Raw genomic sequence first — 17,717 nt, forward strand, 5'->3', positions numbered from 1 at the left:
GGCGAGGTGGCGGGCGCCTGTAGTCCCAGCTACTTGGGAGGCTGAGGCAGGAGAATGGCGTGAACCCGGGAGGCGGAGCTTGCAGTGAGCTGAGATCTGGCCACTGCACTCCAGCCAGGGCGACAGAGCGAGACTCCGTCTCAAAAAAAAAAAAAAAAAAAAAAAAAAAAAAAAAAAAAAAAATTCCTTTGAAGAAAATATGTAAGTTGCTTATGTGAAGATTTCCTATCTTTGTTTGCATGGGTACAAAACAACAATTCAAGGGGCCCAGATAAGGAAGACTGTAGCTTGACAGACATATCAGTTCTGCTTGGAAATCACAAAGACAGCCCCGGAACAGGGTCTGGCATCTGGTTCTTAAGCTATCCGTCCATCACTGTCCTTATGTTCTTCTTTCAATTTCATCCATAATCATTTGGTGCCAAGGCAAAACTCCAAAGTGATCTGCAAAAGTCTGTGGTTCACAAAGTCCCATTACAGAGGATATGAACAAAAGCACTAACATTTATAGAGCAATTCAGGATGGGCCAAATTCAGCCGGACTCTACTCAAAGCACATTGTTTACATTATCAGGGTGATTCCTCAATGGGACCCACAGAGATAAGTACTGACAATGGCACACCTATTTTACAGATGAGCAAACTGAGACAAATGAGTGAAGCATTTTGTCCAAACCCTCGGGGTGTGAATGTCAGAGCCAGGCGGGCCAGCGGCAGCCACCTGTTAACACAGCCTTTGCTTGGGCAGCATGCTTAGAAAATCATGACTAATGAAAGAAAAAAGTCTTCATGTTTAATTTTGTTTGTTTGTTTGTTTTTGAGATGGAGTCTCACTCTGTCACCCAGGCTGGAGTGCAATGGCATGATCTCGGCTCACTGCAACCTCCACCTCCCAGGTTCAAGTGATTCTTCTGCGTCAGCCTCCTGAGTAGCTGGGACTACAGGGGTGTGCCACCACGCCTGGCTAATTTTTGTATTTTTAGTCGAGACAGGGTTTCACCATATTGCTCAGGCTGGTCTTGAACTCCTGACCTCGTGATCTGCCCAGCTCAGCCTCCCAAAGTGCTGAGATTACAAGCATGAGCCACCGGGCCTGGCCTCATATTTAATTTTTAAATCTTTCAGATATTCTCTACATTCAATTGTAAATTTAAATGAAAACGTACTAAATTTCTATATTCTGCTAGGTGTGGTGGTTCATGCCTGTAATGCCAGCACTTTGGGAGGCCAAGGCGGGAAGATTGCCTGAGCCCAGGGGCTCAAGACCAACTTGGGCAACATAGTAAGACCCAGTCTCTGCAAAAAATACAGAAATTAGCATGGGGTGCTGGTGTGCGCCTGTGTTCCCAGGTACTCAGGAGGCTGAGGCAGGAGGATGGCTTGAGATCTGGAAGTCAAAGCTGCAGTGAGCCATGATCACACCACTGCACTCCAGCCTAGGCAACAGAGTGAGGCCCAGTCTCAAAAAAAACAAAAATAAACAACAACAACAATAACAAACATATATATGTAATAAATTTCTATATTCTCATGGGTACAAAAACACAGTTGGAAAGAATGAATAAGCCCTTGCATGTGGGTAACCAGAAGAAAAAAGTAAGGTAAAGAAACAAACAGGCCGGGCGTGGTGGCTCACACCTGTAATCCCAGCACTTTGGGAGGCCGAGGCAGGCAGATCACAAGGTCAGGAGTTCGAGACCAACCTGACCAACATGGTGAAACCCTGTCTCTACTAAAAATACAAAAAATTAGCCGGGTGTGGTGGCATGCACCTGTAATCCCACCTACTCAGGAGGCTGAGGCAGGAGAATCTCTTGAACACGGGAGGCGGAGGTTGTAGCGAGCTGAGATCGTGCTACTGCACTCTAGCTTGGGCGACAGAGTGAGACGAGACGTTGTCTCAAAAAAAAAAAAAAAAAGAAAGAAAGAAAAGAAACAAACAAGCCAGGCACAGTGGCTGACGCCTGTAATCCCAGCACTTTGAGGTGGGTGGATCACCTGAGGTTAGGAGCTTGAGACCAGCCTGGCCAACACGATGAAACCTCATCTCTACTAAAAATACAAAAAAAAAAAAAAAAAATTAGCCGGGCATGGTGGCACATGTCTGTAGTTCTAGCTACTTGGGAGGCTCAGGCAGGAGAATGGCTTGAACCCAGGAGGAGGAGATTGTAGTGAGCCGAGATTGTGCCACTGCACTCCAGCCTGAGCGACAGAGCGAGACTCCATCTTAAAACAAACAAAGAATAAGACCTAGCGTTAGCTAGCACAACAGGGTGACTATAGTTTTTTTTATATATATATATAGTGTGTGTGTATATATATATATAGTGTGTGTGTATATATATAGTGTGTGTGTATATATAGTGTGTGTATATATATAGTGTGTGTGTATATATAGTGTGTGTATAGTGTGTGTGTATATATAGTGTGTGTATATATAGTGTGTGTGTATATATAGTGTGTGTGTATATATAGTGTGTGTGTATGTATAGTGTGTGTGTGTATATATATAGTGTGTGTGTATATATAGTGTGTGTGTATATATATATTGTGTGTGTGTGTATATATATAGTGTGTGTGTGTGTGTGTGTGTGTGTGTAACAGAGTCTCCCTCTGTCACCCAAGCTGGAGAGTGCAGTGGCGTGATCTTGACTCACTGCAACCTTCGCCTCCCAGGTTCAAGCGATTCTCCTGCCTCAGCCTCCTGAGTAGCTGGGATCACAGGTGCCCGCCACCATGCCTGGCTAATTTTTTTTTTTTTTTTTTTTGTATTTTTAGTAGAGACGGGGTTTCACCAAGTTGGCCAAGCTAGTCTCAAACTCCTAACCTCAGGTGATCTGCCAGCCTCGGCTTCCCAAAGTGCTGGGATTACAGGCGTGCGCTACCGTGCCTGGCCATTAAAAAATAATTTAATTGTACATTTAAAATAACTAAAAGAGTTGAATTGGATTGTTTGTAACACAGAAGATAAATGCTTCAGGTGATGGATTTCTCTTTTACCCTGATATGAATATTATGCATTGCATGCCCGTATCAAGTATCTCATGTACCTCACAAGTATATAAACTTGTTATGCACCTGCAAAAATTAAAAATAAACTTGAGGCCAGGTGTGGTGGCTCACCCCTGTAATCCCAGCACTTTGGGAGGCTGAGACGGGCAGATCATGAGGTCAGGAGATTGAGACCATCCTGGCTAAACACGGTGAAAACCCGTCTCTACTACAAATACAAAAAATTAGCCGAGCGTGGTGGCGGATGCCTGTAGTCCCAGCTACTTGGGAGGCTGAGGCAGGAGAATGGCATGAACCCAGGAGGCGGAGCTTGCAGTGAGCCGAGATTTCGCCACTGTGCTTCAGGTTGGGCGACAGAGCGAGACTCCATCTCAAAATAAATAAAGAAATAAACAAACAAACTCGAAAAAACAAAAACAGAACAAAAATCAACACTAAAAACAGTGTTCTGTATTTTCTGAGTTGTCTCAGTGGGTAATTTATCATCCCACTTTATTTAAAGCTTCGTCTTTTGGGGAAAAAAATAGTTCCTGCCTTTTCATTGGTAATCTATCCCAGTTAAATGCATTGTTCAGCACCACATTTGGCTTTTGGATGCTCAACATAGGGATATAAAACATCTATTTCACCCATAGAATTCATTCACTCAAAGTTTATGAAGTTCCAGAAATTGAATGTATGACAGCGGCCGAGCAGTTTCTCACACCTGTAATCCCAACACTTTTGGGAGGCAGAAGGATCACTTGAGCCCAGGAGTTTGAGACCAGCCTGAGCAACATGGCAAGAGCTTATCTCCACAGTCTCAGCACTGTCATCAAATGGTGACAAGACTTTGTCATGTCCTAGATAAAAAGATTCCCAGCACTTTCTACATTAAAAGCTTCTTTTGAAGGACAAATTGTATTTCACACAAATGTATGAAGTTTAACATCTGTATCCCCTCCTGCCGGTAAGCACTAAGCTTAAAAGAGCATTTCATCTGTGACCTCTGAAATCTGATCAACGGTGCTGGGTTCTTCCACACCATCGCCCCAGCTTGTTTAGAGTTGTATTGTTGTACAAGTTGCTGCAAAAAATATGCAAAAGCTTTTAAACAAAACTTGGCACCATGTTGATAATGTGAACCTGCAATGTGAGGTCATGCTATTGTTGACCATGTTAACTTCCACTAATAGGAATCTGCATCCTGCATTGTTCTTCAAGCATCAACAACATGAAGATAGTTTTTAAAATTTTTTATTTAATCATACAAATCAGTTAAACTATTTACAATCTCCTATTAATGTAGAAGCTCCTTGAGAGCTGGAACAATTTTCATTCTGCCATTCATCTTTGTAACCTTCACAGGACTTAGCCATTGGCACTAATTAAAAATGCACACACACTCACACACATACCCCTACATACAAACATATAAATATTTACAGTTGAAATGAAAAAATGTGTACTGTACCATCATGGTTCACTGTAGCTTCGACCTCCTGGGCTCAAACAATCCTCCTGAGAAGTTGGGACCACAGGTGCATGCCACCACACCCAGCTAATTTTGTAATTTTTGCTAGAGATGAGGTCTCACTATATTGCTCAGGCTGGTCTTGAGCTCCTGGCCTCAAGTGATCCTCCTGCTTTGGCCTCCCAAAGTGCTTGGATTAAAGGTGTGAGACATTGCACCTGGCTAAAAAAGTTGTATGGGACTTTAAATAAATCACTGTAATGTTAATGAAATACAAAGGAGCTCAAACAGAGAAGAGAACACTTAGGAGGGAATTGTACTATTCCAGGCAGGTGCTGGAGGAGCCGAGGATTAGAAAAGTAGCCACAGATCCGAAACCCGGATTCAAAGCAGATACTCCAGCTCCAGGGCCACCTCATTATAATGCCTTAGCTTCGCCAACATGCCTAGAAAATTACACTTCATAAGGGGGAAAAGTCATCATGCTTAGTTTTCAGATTCTCCGGATATTCTACACAGTATATTAAATTTCAAACTCTGATAAAAGCCTACATATATATATATATATATATATATATATTTTTTTTTTTTTTTTTTTTTTGAGAGGCTCTGTCACCCAGGCTGGGGGGCAGTGGCGTGATCTCGGCTCACTGCAAGCTCCGCCTCCCGGGTTCCCGCCATTCTCCTGCCTCAGCCTCCCAAGTAGCTGGGACTACAGGCGCCCTCCACCACGCCCGGCTAATTTTCTGTATTTGTAGTAGAGACGGGGTTTCACCGTGTTAGCCAGGATGGTCTCGATCTCCTGACCTCATGATCCGCCCACCTTGGCCTCCAAAGTGCTGGGATTACAGGTGTGAGCCACTGTGCCCGGCCCTTTTTTTTTTTTTTTTTTTTTTTTTTGAGACGGAGTTTCACTCTGTTGCCCAGGCTGGAGTGCAATGGCGGGATCTCGGCACACCACAACCTCCACCTCCCAGGTTCAAGTGATTCTCCTGCCTCAGCCTCCGGAGTAGCTGGGATTATACGTATGCGCCACCACCCTAGGCTAATTTTGTATTTTTACTAGAGGCAGGGTTTCTCCACTTTGGTCAGGCTGGTCTCGAACTCCTGACCTCAGGTGATCCTCCCACCTCAGCCTCCCAAAGTGCTGAGATTACAGCCATGAGCCACCATGCCCAGCCAAAAGCCTATTAAATTTTTATAATCTCTTGTGTATCATCATGACTAACTTATCATTCCAAGTCACCTAAAGATTTTTAGTTTGAAAAAAGTAACACACAAAAAATGTAGTGATTTACCATGTTAGTAGTCTGTTCTGGCCACTATCCTAGAAAACTATTTAGAAGGTAAAATGGATGAGATGTGTAATTGATCAGCTGAAGCATGATAGAGAGAGAGAGAGAAAGATAGGATGCCATCACTTTTTCTATTTTGGGAAACTGGGTAGACAGTAGTACAATTTACCAAGACAGGAAAGGCAAGAGGAAATATTTTCCAAATAATCGTTACAAAAATCTGTCTTTCCTTTCTCCAATGAGGTTTGCCATGAGTGTTGGGATCAACTCCTTCACTTCTGCCATTGGCATTCTATTGAATCATTGCTTAGTTACTTGGCTGCAGATATTTTTGCTGTGTTCCTAACAGTCCTGACGAAGCTAAAAAGCATCGTGTGTTACACAGAGAACTGAGATATATCCTACAGCAGAGACTACCTCCTCCAGAGTTGTTTACTTTACAAGCACTGCTAGTTGATATTGTGGATGACCCAAATGATCATCCTACTGTATGCTAAAGTCTGTTGACTTCTTCAAACCCCCAAGCTTTGATCCTAACAGGACCGAATTTGAGATGATAAGACACATTTTCTATCTTAGTGCATCTTTATTCTGAGTGTAGTAAATGTTTAACATTCTCACAGAATTGCAAAGTTACCTAACTAATGAACCACATGTTAAAGATGAAGCAGTGTTCTGATCTTCAGTAGAAGTTATCAGTAAAACAACTTTGAAATGGCTGCAAGGCAGATCCACTGTATATCAAGTTCTGCTCAAGTCTTCCTCTGGTTATGGAGATACCAGCATTTACATTTATCTGTCACCATATTTTTTTCTTTTCTTTTTTTTTTTTTTTTTTTTTTTTTTTTTTTTGAGACAAGGTCTCACTCCATCACCCAGGCTGCAGTGCAGTGGCAGGATCATGGCTCACTGTAGTTGTGAACTCCTGGTCTCAAGCTATCCTCCCCGCTCAGCCTCCTAGAGTAGCTGGGACTATTCCCGGCTAATTTTTTGTATTTTTTTGTAGAGATGGGGTTTTGCCATGTTGCCCAGGCTGGTCTCCACCTCCTGAGCTCAAGCAAATCTGCTCACCTTGGCCTCCCAAAGTGCTGGGATTACAGGTGTGAGTCACCATAGCCAGCCAATTGTGCTCTTTTCCAGATGTTGCTGGTCTTCTTGATTATTGTTTTGTTTCTCCTTGTGTTTTCTAAGTATTTACTTATTTTGGCCTTTCATCCGTTTAAACATTGTCTTAATTCATTCATGCCGCTATAACAAAGTACTACAAACTGGGTAATTTACAAACAATAGAAATCTATTTCTCAGGGATCTAGAGGTTGGGAAGTCCAAGATGAAGGCATTCAGTGTCCGACCAGGGTCTTTACGCTGTGTTCTCCCATGTTGGAAGGCAGAGGGCAAACAAAAGCCTCTGCTAGTTCCCTCTGGCCCTTTCATGAGGCACTAATTCATTCATGAGGCACTAATTCATTCATGAGGCACTAATTCATTCATGAGGGTGGAGTCTTATGACTTATCAACTTCCTAGAATGCCTCATCTCTTAATATCAACACATGGGAATTAAGTTTCAACGTTTTGGAGGGAACACGTACAAACCAGAGCAAATATACAGCATGGTCTTCATCCCATTGTTCTATTGTCTAGAGTTATTGGCAGCTTGACCCAGCTGTTGACTTTACCTGCTGTTGGTTTCACTCTGTTCACATGGAGAGCTCCCCTGTGGGATGTGGAATTTTGGATGGTGAACTCATTATCAGTGGGGATTTGCCTATGAAAATTCAGGGAAGTCTGGGTGGAGGGCATGTTCCTCCTTCAGAAAGTTACAGACTTACTTGCTTCTCTCAAAGGTTCAGGGGCATCACCAGCCTGAGATCACTTCTTTTTCTCTTCTCTTCTCTCTCTTTCTCTTTTTTTTTTTTTTTTTTTTTTTGAGACGGAGTCTTGCTCTGTCACCCAGGCTGGAGTGCAGTGGCCGGATCTCAGCTCACTGCAAGCTCCGCCTCCCGGGTTTACGATTCTCCTGCCTGGCTCTAGCTGGGTACAGGCGCCCGCCACCTCACCCGGCTATTTTTTTGTATTTTTTAGTAGAGACGGGGTTTCACCGGTTAGCATCGTCTCTCGATCTGACCTCGTGGCTCACTCCCAAAGTGCAACAAGCTTCTGCGCCCCCGGCCTTTTTTTTTTTTTTTTTTTTGAGACAGGATCTGGCTCAAGCTATTTTGGCTTACAACCTCTGTCTCCTGGGCTCAAGCTATTTTTTCACCTCAGTTACCCAAGTAGCTGAGACTACAGGCATGCATCTCCACCCCCGGCTAGTGTTTTGTACTTTTTGTAGAGATGGGATTTTGCCATGTTGCCCAGGCTGGTCTCAAACTCCTGAGTTCAAGTCATCCGCCCACCTCAGCCTCCTAAAGTGCTGGGATTACTGGTGTGAGCCACCATGCCCGTCCTTGAGACCACTTCTCATGTTAATTTCTTGGCTTCCAGAATACCTTGACCATGCAGGTTGCATAAATTCAACCCCAAACACACTTGACAGTAGGCCCTTGATAATAATTTCTTAGATGACTTGGGAAACAGCCAGGCGCAGTGGCTCATGCGTGTAATCCCAGCACTTTGGGAGGCTGAGGCAGGCGGATCACTTGAGGTCAGGAGTTCGGGACCACCGTGGTCAACATAGCCAAACCCTGTCTCTACTAAAGATACAAAAAAAATTAGCCAGGCGTGGTGGCGAATGCCTGTAATCCCAGCTACTATTTGAGTCATTGTGGTTACATCTAGCCATAAGATCTTTCCTTTCATCCACATTTAAACTGAGTCCCATGTAGCATGCAGCAGCAATGAGGTTATGGAGAATGATGGAAAAAGGAAGAGTGAATGGAAAGAAAAGCTCATGTGTCTTCTCACCTTTCTTTGCCTGCCTTCCTTCCTTCCTTCCTTCCCTCTTTCTTTCTTTCCTCCCTTCCTCCTTTCTTTTCTCTTTTTCTTTTCTCTCTCTCTCTCTCCTCTCTCTCTCTTTCTTCTTTTTTGAGACAGAATCTTGCTCTGTCGCCCAGTCTAGAGTGCAGTGGTGTGATCTTGGCTCACTGCAACCTCCTCCGCCTCCTGGGTTCAAGCAATTCTCCTGCCTCAGCCTACCGAGTAGCTGGGATTACAGGTGCCCGCCACCATGCCCAGCTAATTTTTTTGTATTTTTAGTTAAGAAGGGGTTTCACCATGTTGTCCAGGCTGGTCTCGAACTCCTGACCTCAGGTGATCCACCCGCCTTGCCCTCCCGAAGTGCTGGGATTACAGACATGAGCCACCGCGCACACCAGGGAGAAACTTTTCTCTGTTCTCAGATTCGTGTAGCGCTCGTGTTTTCATCTTCCCTCTTTTGCTAGCCCAGGGCCTCATCTTCTGTCCATGCTGCTGCTTTGGAAACAAATCATTTTTAGTATAAATACTGAGTTCCAAACTCTGCGTAGGTATCTGTGGATAACTCAGACAAAACTCTTACTCCCATGGAACTTAACTGTTTTAGAAAGAAGGAGGGAAACAATAATAAGTAAATTATATAGTAAGTTAAAGGCGAGGCGTGAGTAATGGGAGGAGGAGTAGCAGATGAGGCAGAGAGGTCAGGAGTGGAAGAGGGTGCATGAGTCTAGTAGATGTATAGGCCATTGCAAGAATCTGGGTTTTTATTCTGAGAAAATGAAAAACACTGGGCCAGGTGCAGTGGCTCATGCCTATAATCCCAGCGCTTTGGGAGGCCGAGGCAGGCCAATCACTTGAGGTCAGGAGTTAGAGACCAGCCTGGCCAACATGGAGAAACCCCGTCTCTACTAAAACTACAAAACTCAGTCGGGCATGGTAGCAGGCACCTGTAATCCCAGCTACTTGGGAGGCTGAGGCAGGAGAATCACTTGAACCCAGGAGGTGGAGGCTGCAGTGAGCTGAGATCACACCACTGCACTCCAGCCTGGGTGGCAGAGTGAGACTCCGTCTCAACAAAAAATGAAAAGCATTGGACAGTTTTGTGTAAAGAGTGACATGATTTGATTTACATTTTAGGAGGATCATTATGGCTGGTAATTGAGATGAGGCTGCAAGGATGAACACAGGACCTGTGTTCAGAACACTATTATAATAGTCCCAAGGAAGATGATGGTGGATTGAACCATTGTCTCTCAGAATTACCATTCTACTGCTGTAGGGACAGCAGTAGAGTGGTAAGAAGTGGTGGATTTTTAATTTATGTTGACAACTGAGTTGGCAGGGTCTTCTAGCTGATTGGTTATATCATGTGAAAGAGAGTTTTCAAAGATGGTGTAGGAAGCAGAATAATGGTTCCCCAAAGATGTCTATGTCCCAATCCCCGGAACCTGTGATTACTTGAGGCTACATGGCAAAGGGGAATGAATTAAGGTTGCAGATGGAATTAAGGCTTCGAATCAGATGATCTTAACATTGGGAGATTATCCTAGAATATCTAAATGAGCCCAATATAATCACAAGAGTTCTTCAGCGTAGAAAAGAGAGGCAGAAGAGGGAGAAACAGAGAGATGGCATCCTGAGAAAGACTCAGCTGAGTGTAAAGATGGAGGCATGCAGCCATTAGCTGAGAAATGGAGACAGACTCTAGATGCTGGGAAAAGCCAGGCAGCATCCGATTCCAGGGCCTGCAGAAGGGGCACAGCCCTGACGGTGTCTTGATTTTAATATGATGAGACCCATGTTGGACTTCTAATCTAAAAAATTTAAGGCCGGGCGCGGTGGCTCAAGCCTGTAATCCCAGCACTTTGGGAGGCCGAGACGGGCGGATCACGAGGTCAGCAGTTCGAGACCATCCTGGCTAACACGGTGAAACCCCGTCTCTACTAAAAAATACAAAAAACTAGCCGGGCGAGGTGGCGGGCGCCTGTAGTCCCAGCTACTCGGGAGGCTGAGGCAGGAGAATGGCGTAAAAACCCGGGAGGCAGAGCTTGCAGTGAGCTGAGATCCGGCCACTGCACTCCAGCCTGGGCGACACAGCGAGACTCCGTCTAAAAAAAAAAAAAAAAAAATTTAAAAAGCGAAATAACAAATTGGTGTTGTTTTAAGCCAATCAATTTGTGGTGATTTGTAACAGCAGCCACAGAAAACCAACACAGATGGCGCCAAAGCTTTGTCTGGAGCAAGCGGAAGTGTGGAGTTGCCATGATGTGCTATCCGGGAGACAGTAGGTGGGAAAAGCTTAGGGGAAAGAATCAAGAGTTCTTCTCTGAATACGTTCCATTCCTAGAAAAAAATCTGTCACGTGTGTACCAGGAGGCCTGTGCATGCAATTTCATAACTGCTTAAGGGTAAAAAACTCGAAACACTCCAAATGTCCATTGACAGGAGAAGGAATAGGTAGGTTGTGGTTTAGCCACACAATGGAATATTATATAGCCGAGAAATGAATGAACTACATCTTGCAACAACATGGATGAATCTTAGTCAAATGTTATAACGTTATAACGCGCCACTCAACTCCAGCCTAGGCGGCAGAGCGAGACTCCGTCTTAAAAAAAAAAAAAAAAAAGAGAGAGAGAGAGAGAGCTTATAGAAAATTTCCAGGCCTTATGCCTTAATCAATAAATTTAGATTTCTAGGGGAGGACCTAAAGTATCTGTGTATAAAGGATAGTATTCTGGGGGTGTATCCAATACTAAATAATTGTAGAAAATAGTCCCCTGATTGATGGCTAGACCCTCTTCCCTTCCTCTCACCACGACCTGTCACCAAGCACAGCTGCTTCTCAGCGCATGTGTTCAACAGCCTGGTTTCCAGTTCCTTCCATGATTTTGGCCCCAGAAGATACTGTCTTGAGAGCTGTCTGAAGATAGCTTTCATTACTATTTTGAGAGCTCAATTACACATTGAAAAGGATGTTGAAAAATTTTGGCATTTCTAGGTATCTAACACTGGGAGAACTTTCTAGTTGTTTATACCCTTCAATAGCTTATAAAGACCAGGTGCGTTGACTCATGCCTGTAATCCCAGCACCTTGGGAGGTCAAGGTGGGTGGATCACCTGAGGTCATCAGTTTGAGACCAGCCTGGCCAATACAGCGAAACCCCCATCTCTACTAAAAATATAAAAAGTAGCCAGACATGGTGGTGCATGCCTGTAGTCACATCTATCTGGAAGGTTAAGGCAGGAGAATCGCTTGAACCCGTGAGGTAGAGAGTTCTGTGAGCTGAGATTGCGCCACTCAACTCCAGCCTGGACGGCAGAGTGAGACTCCGTCTAAAAAAAAAGAGAGAGAGAGAGAGAGCTTATAGAAAATTCCCAGGCCTTATGCCTTAATCAATAAATCGAGATTTCTAGGGTGGGGCCTAAAGTATCTGTGTTTTTAAAGCTCTGTGGGTAATTATAAAGCAAATCACTCTAATAAACACTTAACAAAGCCCTGATTGACTAGTTGGGAGGAGGCTGTCCTAGCTTGAACTTACACCGTGTCTAATCCAGGGCTTGAAACCTACTTGGGCACATCTGGTGACCTCATGAGACCGACCTACCAGATGTCTGTTTGCACGAAAGACAAAAGGGAGCCAGGGAGATAATACAGCCCAAGGAAAGAAAACCCAGACACAAGATGAATCCGAAGAAGGGTCTGGTGTCTGTGACTCAGACCTATGTTCGCCCCATGAACTCACCTCTGATTCGAGGAAGAGGGACAGGAGTCAGACACACCAAGTTCAAATCCTCGATGATCGTGGCTATAACCTACCTCTCAGAATCTCAGCTTTCTCACCTGAAAAATGAAGATACGAGAAATCCTTATCTCTTGGTGCTTCTGGAAATACTAAATGAGGGTGTTTGTCGAGTTATTAGCAGAGTGTCTGGATCATATTATGTGCTTAGTAAATGCTAACTTTATATGTTGAAGTGGAACTAGCTTTTGCTCTTTCTTTCTCTTTCTTTTCTTTCTTTCTTTCTTTCTTTTCTTTCTTTCTTTCTTTCTTTTTTCTTTCTCTCTCTCTCTTTCTTTTCTTTTCTTTCTTTCTTTTTTTTGTATTTTTAGTAGAGATGGGGTTTCATCATGTTGGCCAGGCTAGTCTTCAACTCTTGACCTCAAGTATTCCACCCACCTCAGCCGCCCAAGCTGGGATTACAGGCGTGAGCCACTGCACCCAGCTGGAACTAGCTTTTTCACTAAAACCTCTAGTCCCCTGATTGACCCCAGAGCAGACTACAAAAGGAGGAGGCAGAGAGAGGGATAGGGAGTCACCCCTGCATGGCTGAGCCCATCAGCTCTGACACTTCTGGGCCTCCCTCCTGCAGTAGCTGCAGACCTGGCAGGAGACAGGGGCGCCTGATAGATGCCTGCGAGGTCCACAGAGGCTGCATAGAAGGAGCAAGAACAGCAACAATTAAGTTGCACAGACAAATCCTCTAACAGGCTGGCTTTGCATCCCAGTGTGAGTACCATCCCAACAAGCATAAAGATGAGTCTTGATTGATCCTAAAACAGTACTTCCAAAGACTGCTATTCCGGAGGAGATGAGCTCAGTCAGTAGGGCCTGTCTTGGAGCTCCATATTCTTCTAACTTCAGTGGTGACGTGAACCAGCTCTCAAAAAATAAAAAAAACTTAAGAAGTTCCCACTTGCAGTGTTTGCCAGTTTCATGGTGTAAATGCTCCAGGCATGGCTGTTGCCAGCATGATGTTTCCAAACACTGAGTTGGGAAGAAATGTGCTCAGCTGGCTTTTGCGCTGTCCTGAGCAGCACGAGCCAGCCCCAACAGACGGCTGCTCATTCTTCCGACGACACGACCCCTAAAAGCACATAAAATGTCAGATGCTCTGCAGGAATTAGGTGATGACGCCATCCAGGAGAAGAAATGTTTCTATACTGGACTTAGCTCACGACTGCCAGTTGTACATGATGCATTCTCTCAGCCCCGCAAGAACATTTACTACCCAGTAGTCATATTACTAGTCTACTAGTAGTAACATTCTTTTAAATATTGTAAAGAACCTACACATCAGCCTGTCTGAAACTATTTGATGGTGCTTTGTTCTCTTTTATTAAAACTCTCATGTCTTTGTAAGAAATAGAGCATTTTTATGCTTTTTATTTTATTTTATTTGAAGACAGGGTCTCACCATGTTACCTAGGCTGGTCTCAAACACCCAGGCGCAAGCCATCCTCCCGCCTCAGCTTCCCAAAGTGCTGGGATTACAGATATAAGCTAGCATGCCAGCCAAGAAATAGAGCGTTTTAAGGTGCTATAAGAAAAACAGTTTATGGGCCGGGCTCGGTGGCTCACACCTGTAATCCCAGCACTTTGGGAGGCTGAGGCAGGCGGATCACAAGGTCAGGAGTTCGAGACCAGCCTGGCCAATATGGTGAAACCCCCATCTCTATTAAAAATACAAAAATTAGCCGGGCTTAGTGGCACATGATTGTAGTCCCAGTTACTCAGGAGGCTGAGGCAGAAGAATCACTTGAACCCTGGAGGAGGAGGCTGTAGTGAGCCGAGATTGTGCCATTGCACTCCAGCCTGGGTGAAAAGAGCAAAACTCCGAATAAAAAAAAGAAGAAAGAGAAAGAAAGAAAGAAAGAAAGAAAGAAAGAAAGAAAGAAAGAAAGAAAGAAGGAAGGAAGGAAGGAAGGAAGGAAGGAAGGAAGGAAGGAAGGAAGGAAGGAAGGAAGGAAGGAAAGAAAGAAAAAGAAAGAGAAAGAAAGAAAGTTTACGATGCTGTCTAGTTAAAGAGTGATGGCAGTATGAGGTTCTAGTTGTGGAAGTGATACCTGAAACTCAAGTTATAGAAAGAAAAAGTTGGTCAGAGGGCTTTTTACCAAGTTTTACATAGAATTAAGATTCATTAGAATGACATGACTGGAAAATTTGAAATTATGAAAAACATACATAAGCATGTATAAATAATCCACTGGAGGGCAATTAAAGTTGATTTCTGGGCCCCAACTCCACAGTTTCAGATTCAGTAGATCTGGGATGCAAGAATGGACATTTCTAACAATTTCCTAGGGGAGCCCATTCAGAGGTCCACTGCCTTGTACACGTAACACCTTAGAATTGGCATTTCTCAGTATGCTACATATACATCATGGAATACTATGCAGCTATAAAAAGGAATGAGATCATGTCCTTTGCAGGGACATGGATGGAGGTGGAAACCATCATCCTTAGCAAACTAACACAGGAACAGAAAAACCAAACACTACATGTTCTCAGTCATAAGTGGGAGCTGAACAATGAGAACACATGGACACAGGGAGGGGAATAGCACACACTGGAGTCTGTTGTGGGGGTGGGGAGGGAGAGCATCAGGATAAACAGCTAATGCATGTGGGGCTTCATACCTAGGTGATGGGTTGATAGGTGCAGCAAACCACCATGGCACACGTTTACCTATGTAACAAATCTGCATGTCCTGCACGTGTACCCTGGAACTTAAAATAAAATAAAATTTTTTTTAAAAATTGGCATTTCTCTTGAAAGAGCTATGGATGACTAGCATGTTTGCATCAGTCATGCGCCAACCACAAAAATGGAATGGACATTTCCTGCTACCCAGGGGGCTATTGACACATTTTTCTTGGTACCATGTTTTGTTCAACTCTCCAGTCTATACTTACTAAACAGACTGCAATAAAAAGTCTAGAAGCTATTCTTGGAATGAAATGAACTTCCAGAAGACTGATAACATTAGCATTAAGTGTTAAATGAAATTTATTTTAGGAGCTTCAAGGGTGTGTTTGGTTCATTGGCTGTCTCCTCAGAGAAACCATTTTCTCTTCAGCCTCAGAAAACAAAACAGTTACATAACACGCCTGACATTGCACAGAACGCAGTGGACAGACGTGGTCTCCACAGTGGAGCTTTCTGCTTTCTGCCTCTGTTTAGTGCCTAGAACACGGCAGGTGTGCAAGACAGGTATGCAGAGCTGTGAAATCACTGGAGGGAGAGAGAGGAGAGAGGGAGACACAACACTGGTAGAATAAATCTTCAAGGTTGTCCATAGGAGTCAGAGCTGGCTCCTTACATTTCTTTCTTTCTTTCTTTTTTCTTTTTTCTTTCTTTCTTTCTTTCTTTCTTTCTTTCTTTCTTTCTTTCTTTCTCTCTCTCTCTCTCTCTCTTCTTTCTTTCTTTCTTTTGGAGTCAGAGCTGGCTCCTTACATTTCTCTTTCTTTCTTTTCTCTCTCTCTCTTTCTCTCTCTCTCTCTCTCTCTTTCTCTCTCTCTCTCTCTCTCTGTCTTTCTTTCTTTTTGAGACAGGATCTCACTGTCACCCAGGCTGGAGTGCAATGGCACAATCTCAGCCTCAACCTCCTGGGCTAGGCGGTCCTTCCACCTTAGTCTCCTGTGTAGCTGAGACTACAGGTGGACACCACCATGCCCAGCTAATTTTTCTATTTTGAGTAGAGACGGGTCTTGCCATTTTGCCTGGGCTGGTCTCAAACTCCCGGGCTCAAATGATTTGCCCACCTTGGCCTCCCAAATTGCTGGAATTACAGGCGTGAGCCACCAAGCCCAGCCTTGTGTCCTTATGTTTCTGAATTATTTTGCTGCTCTCCAAAATCCCCATTTTCCCTCTTCTTAAGACGAAAGTTGCTCTATGTACAAAGGTAATTGATATCATAGCCTATGCCCAGGAGAGATTAAAACAAAAACTCCTAATGCTATTTTTAACAGTTGGTGTAAGCAGGATGTGCAGGTCATTGTTTTAAAACCACATCACACAACAAAGAAAAATAATCGAGGTTGTTGTTTTGGATTTTTTTCTCTGACTCACTCCTGATACTATTACCTCGTTTTCTAATTGGCCTAGAAACTGTTATTTCATCCTCTGCATTCTCTTGGGCTTATTTTTTTTAAATAGCCTGGAATGGAATTAAGATCCAACACTCGATTTTCAATTTTACCCATATTAGGCATGACTGTCAAACAGTATTTCCCTGTCAGATTTCAGGATCATTGTGCAAATGGCATCCAAGCAGTTCCATCATTCCAACTTGTAGGATCACAACAGACATACCTCGGCATGTTGGAGCCAGGACCATGTCCCTACGATGGATATACAGGCCCACTGGACTGCCTCTACTTTTTGTGCATTCATTCCTATCTCTATCTCACAAGCTGGCCAGACGTCAAAGCTTTGTCTTGTGTTTGGTTGCATTGTTCGATTTTTTTGTTTCCCGCTGGTCTGATGGCTTTTAGGGTTAGTGATAGGTCTTTTAGAAATGAGATATATTCAGAGGGTTTAGGGGCAAAGAAATCATTCAAGGGGACTTAGCCTAGTCGTTTATCCCTAACGCATTGCTGGTTGGTGGGCCTCAGCGTGGGCGGTCTCTTTGGGGACTAGACGAAGGGAGATGGGACTCAGGTTCTTATTTTATTCTTTGTTCAATGAAAGGAAGGTCTGCTTTATTTGGAAAACAAATTGGCTGCTTCTAGAACTTGGGATTTTATATAATACCTAATATTGCTAAAGACTACTATTTATTCAGGTTCCCTAATCTGTCAGACAATGTCCTAAGCAATCTACCAGCAACCCTGGAAGTTATGTATGATAAGTTCTATTTTACATAAAGGAAACTACAATGTAGCAAAGCAAGGTGACTTTCTTTTTTTTACATGAAGTCTTGCTCTTGTCACCTAGGCTGGAGTGCAATGGTGCAATCTTGGCTCACTACAACCTCCACCTCCCAGGTTCAAGCAATTCTTCTGCCTCAGCCTCCCAAGTAGCTGGGATTACAGGCGCCTGCCACCACACCTGGCTAATTTTTGTAATTTTTTTTTTTTTTTTTTTTTTTTTTTTTTTTTTTTAGTAGAAACGGGATTTCACCATGTTGGCCAGGCTGGTCTCGAACTCCTGACCTCAGGCGATCCGCCCACCTTGGCCTCCCAAAGTACTGGGATTACAGGCGTGAGCCACCATGTCCACCTGTGACTTTCTTTTTCCTCTCTTTTTTTTTTTTTGTT

General features: G+C 43.8%; 1 protein-coding gene across 38 annotated transcripts in view; it reads right to left on the reverse strand.

Moving 5' to 3' along the window:
- Window positions 1-17,717, reverse strand: part of BASP1 (brain abundant membrane attached signal protein 1) — a 1,209,505-nt gene that overhangs the window by 225,305 nt on the left and 966,483 nt on the right. The window lies entirely within an intron of this gene.

This window comes from Macaca thibetana, chromosome 6 (genome assembly GCF_024542745.1).
Source record: "Macaca thibetana thibetana isolate TM-01 chromosome 6, ASM2454274v1, whole genome shotgun sequence".
Classification (NCBI taxonomy): Eukaryota; Metazoa; Chordata; class Mammalia; order Primates; family Cercopithecidae; genus Macaca; species Macaca thibetana.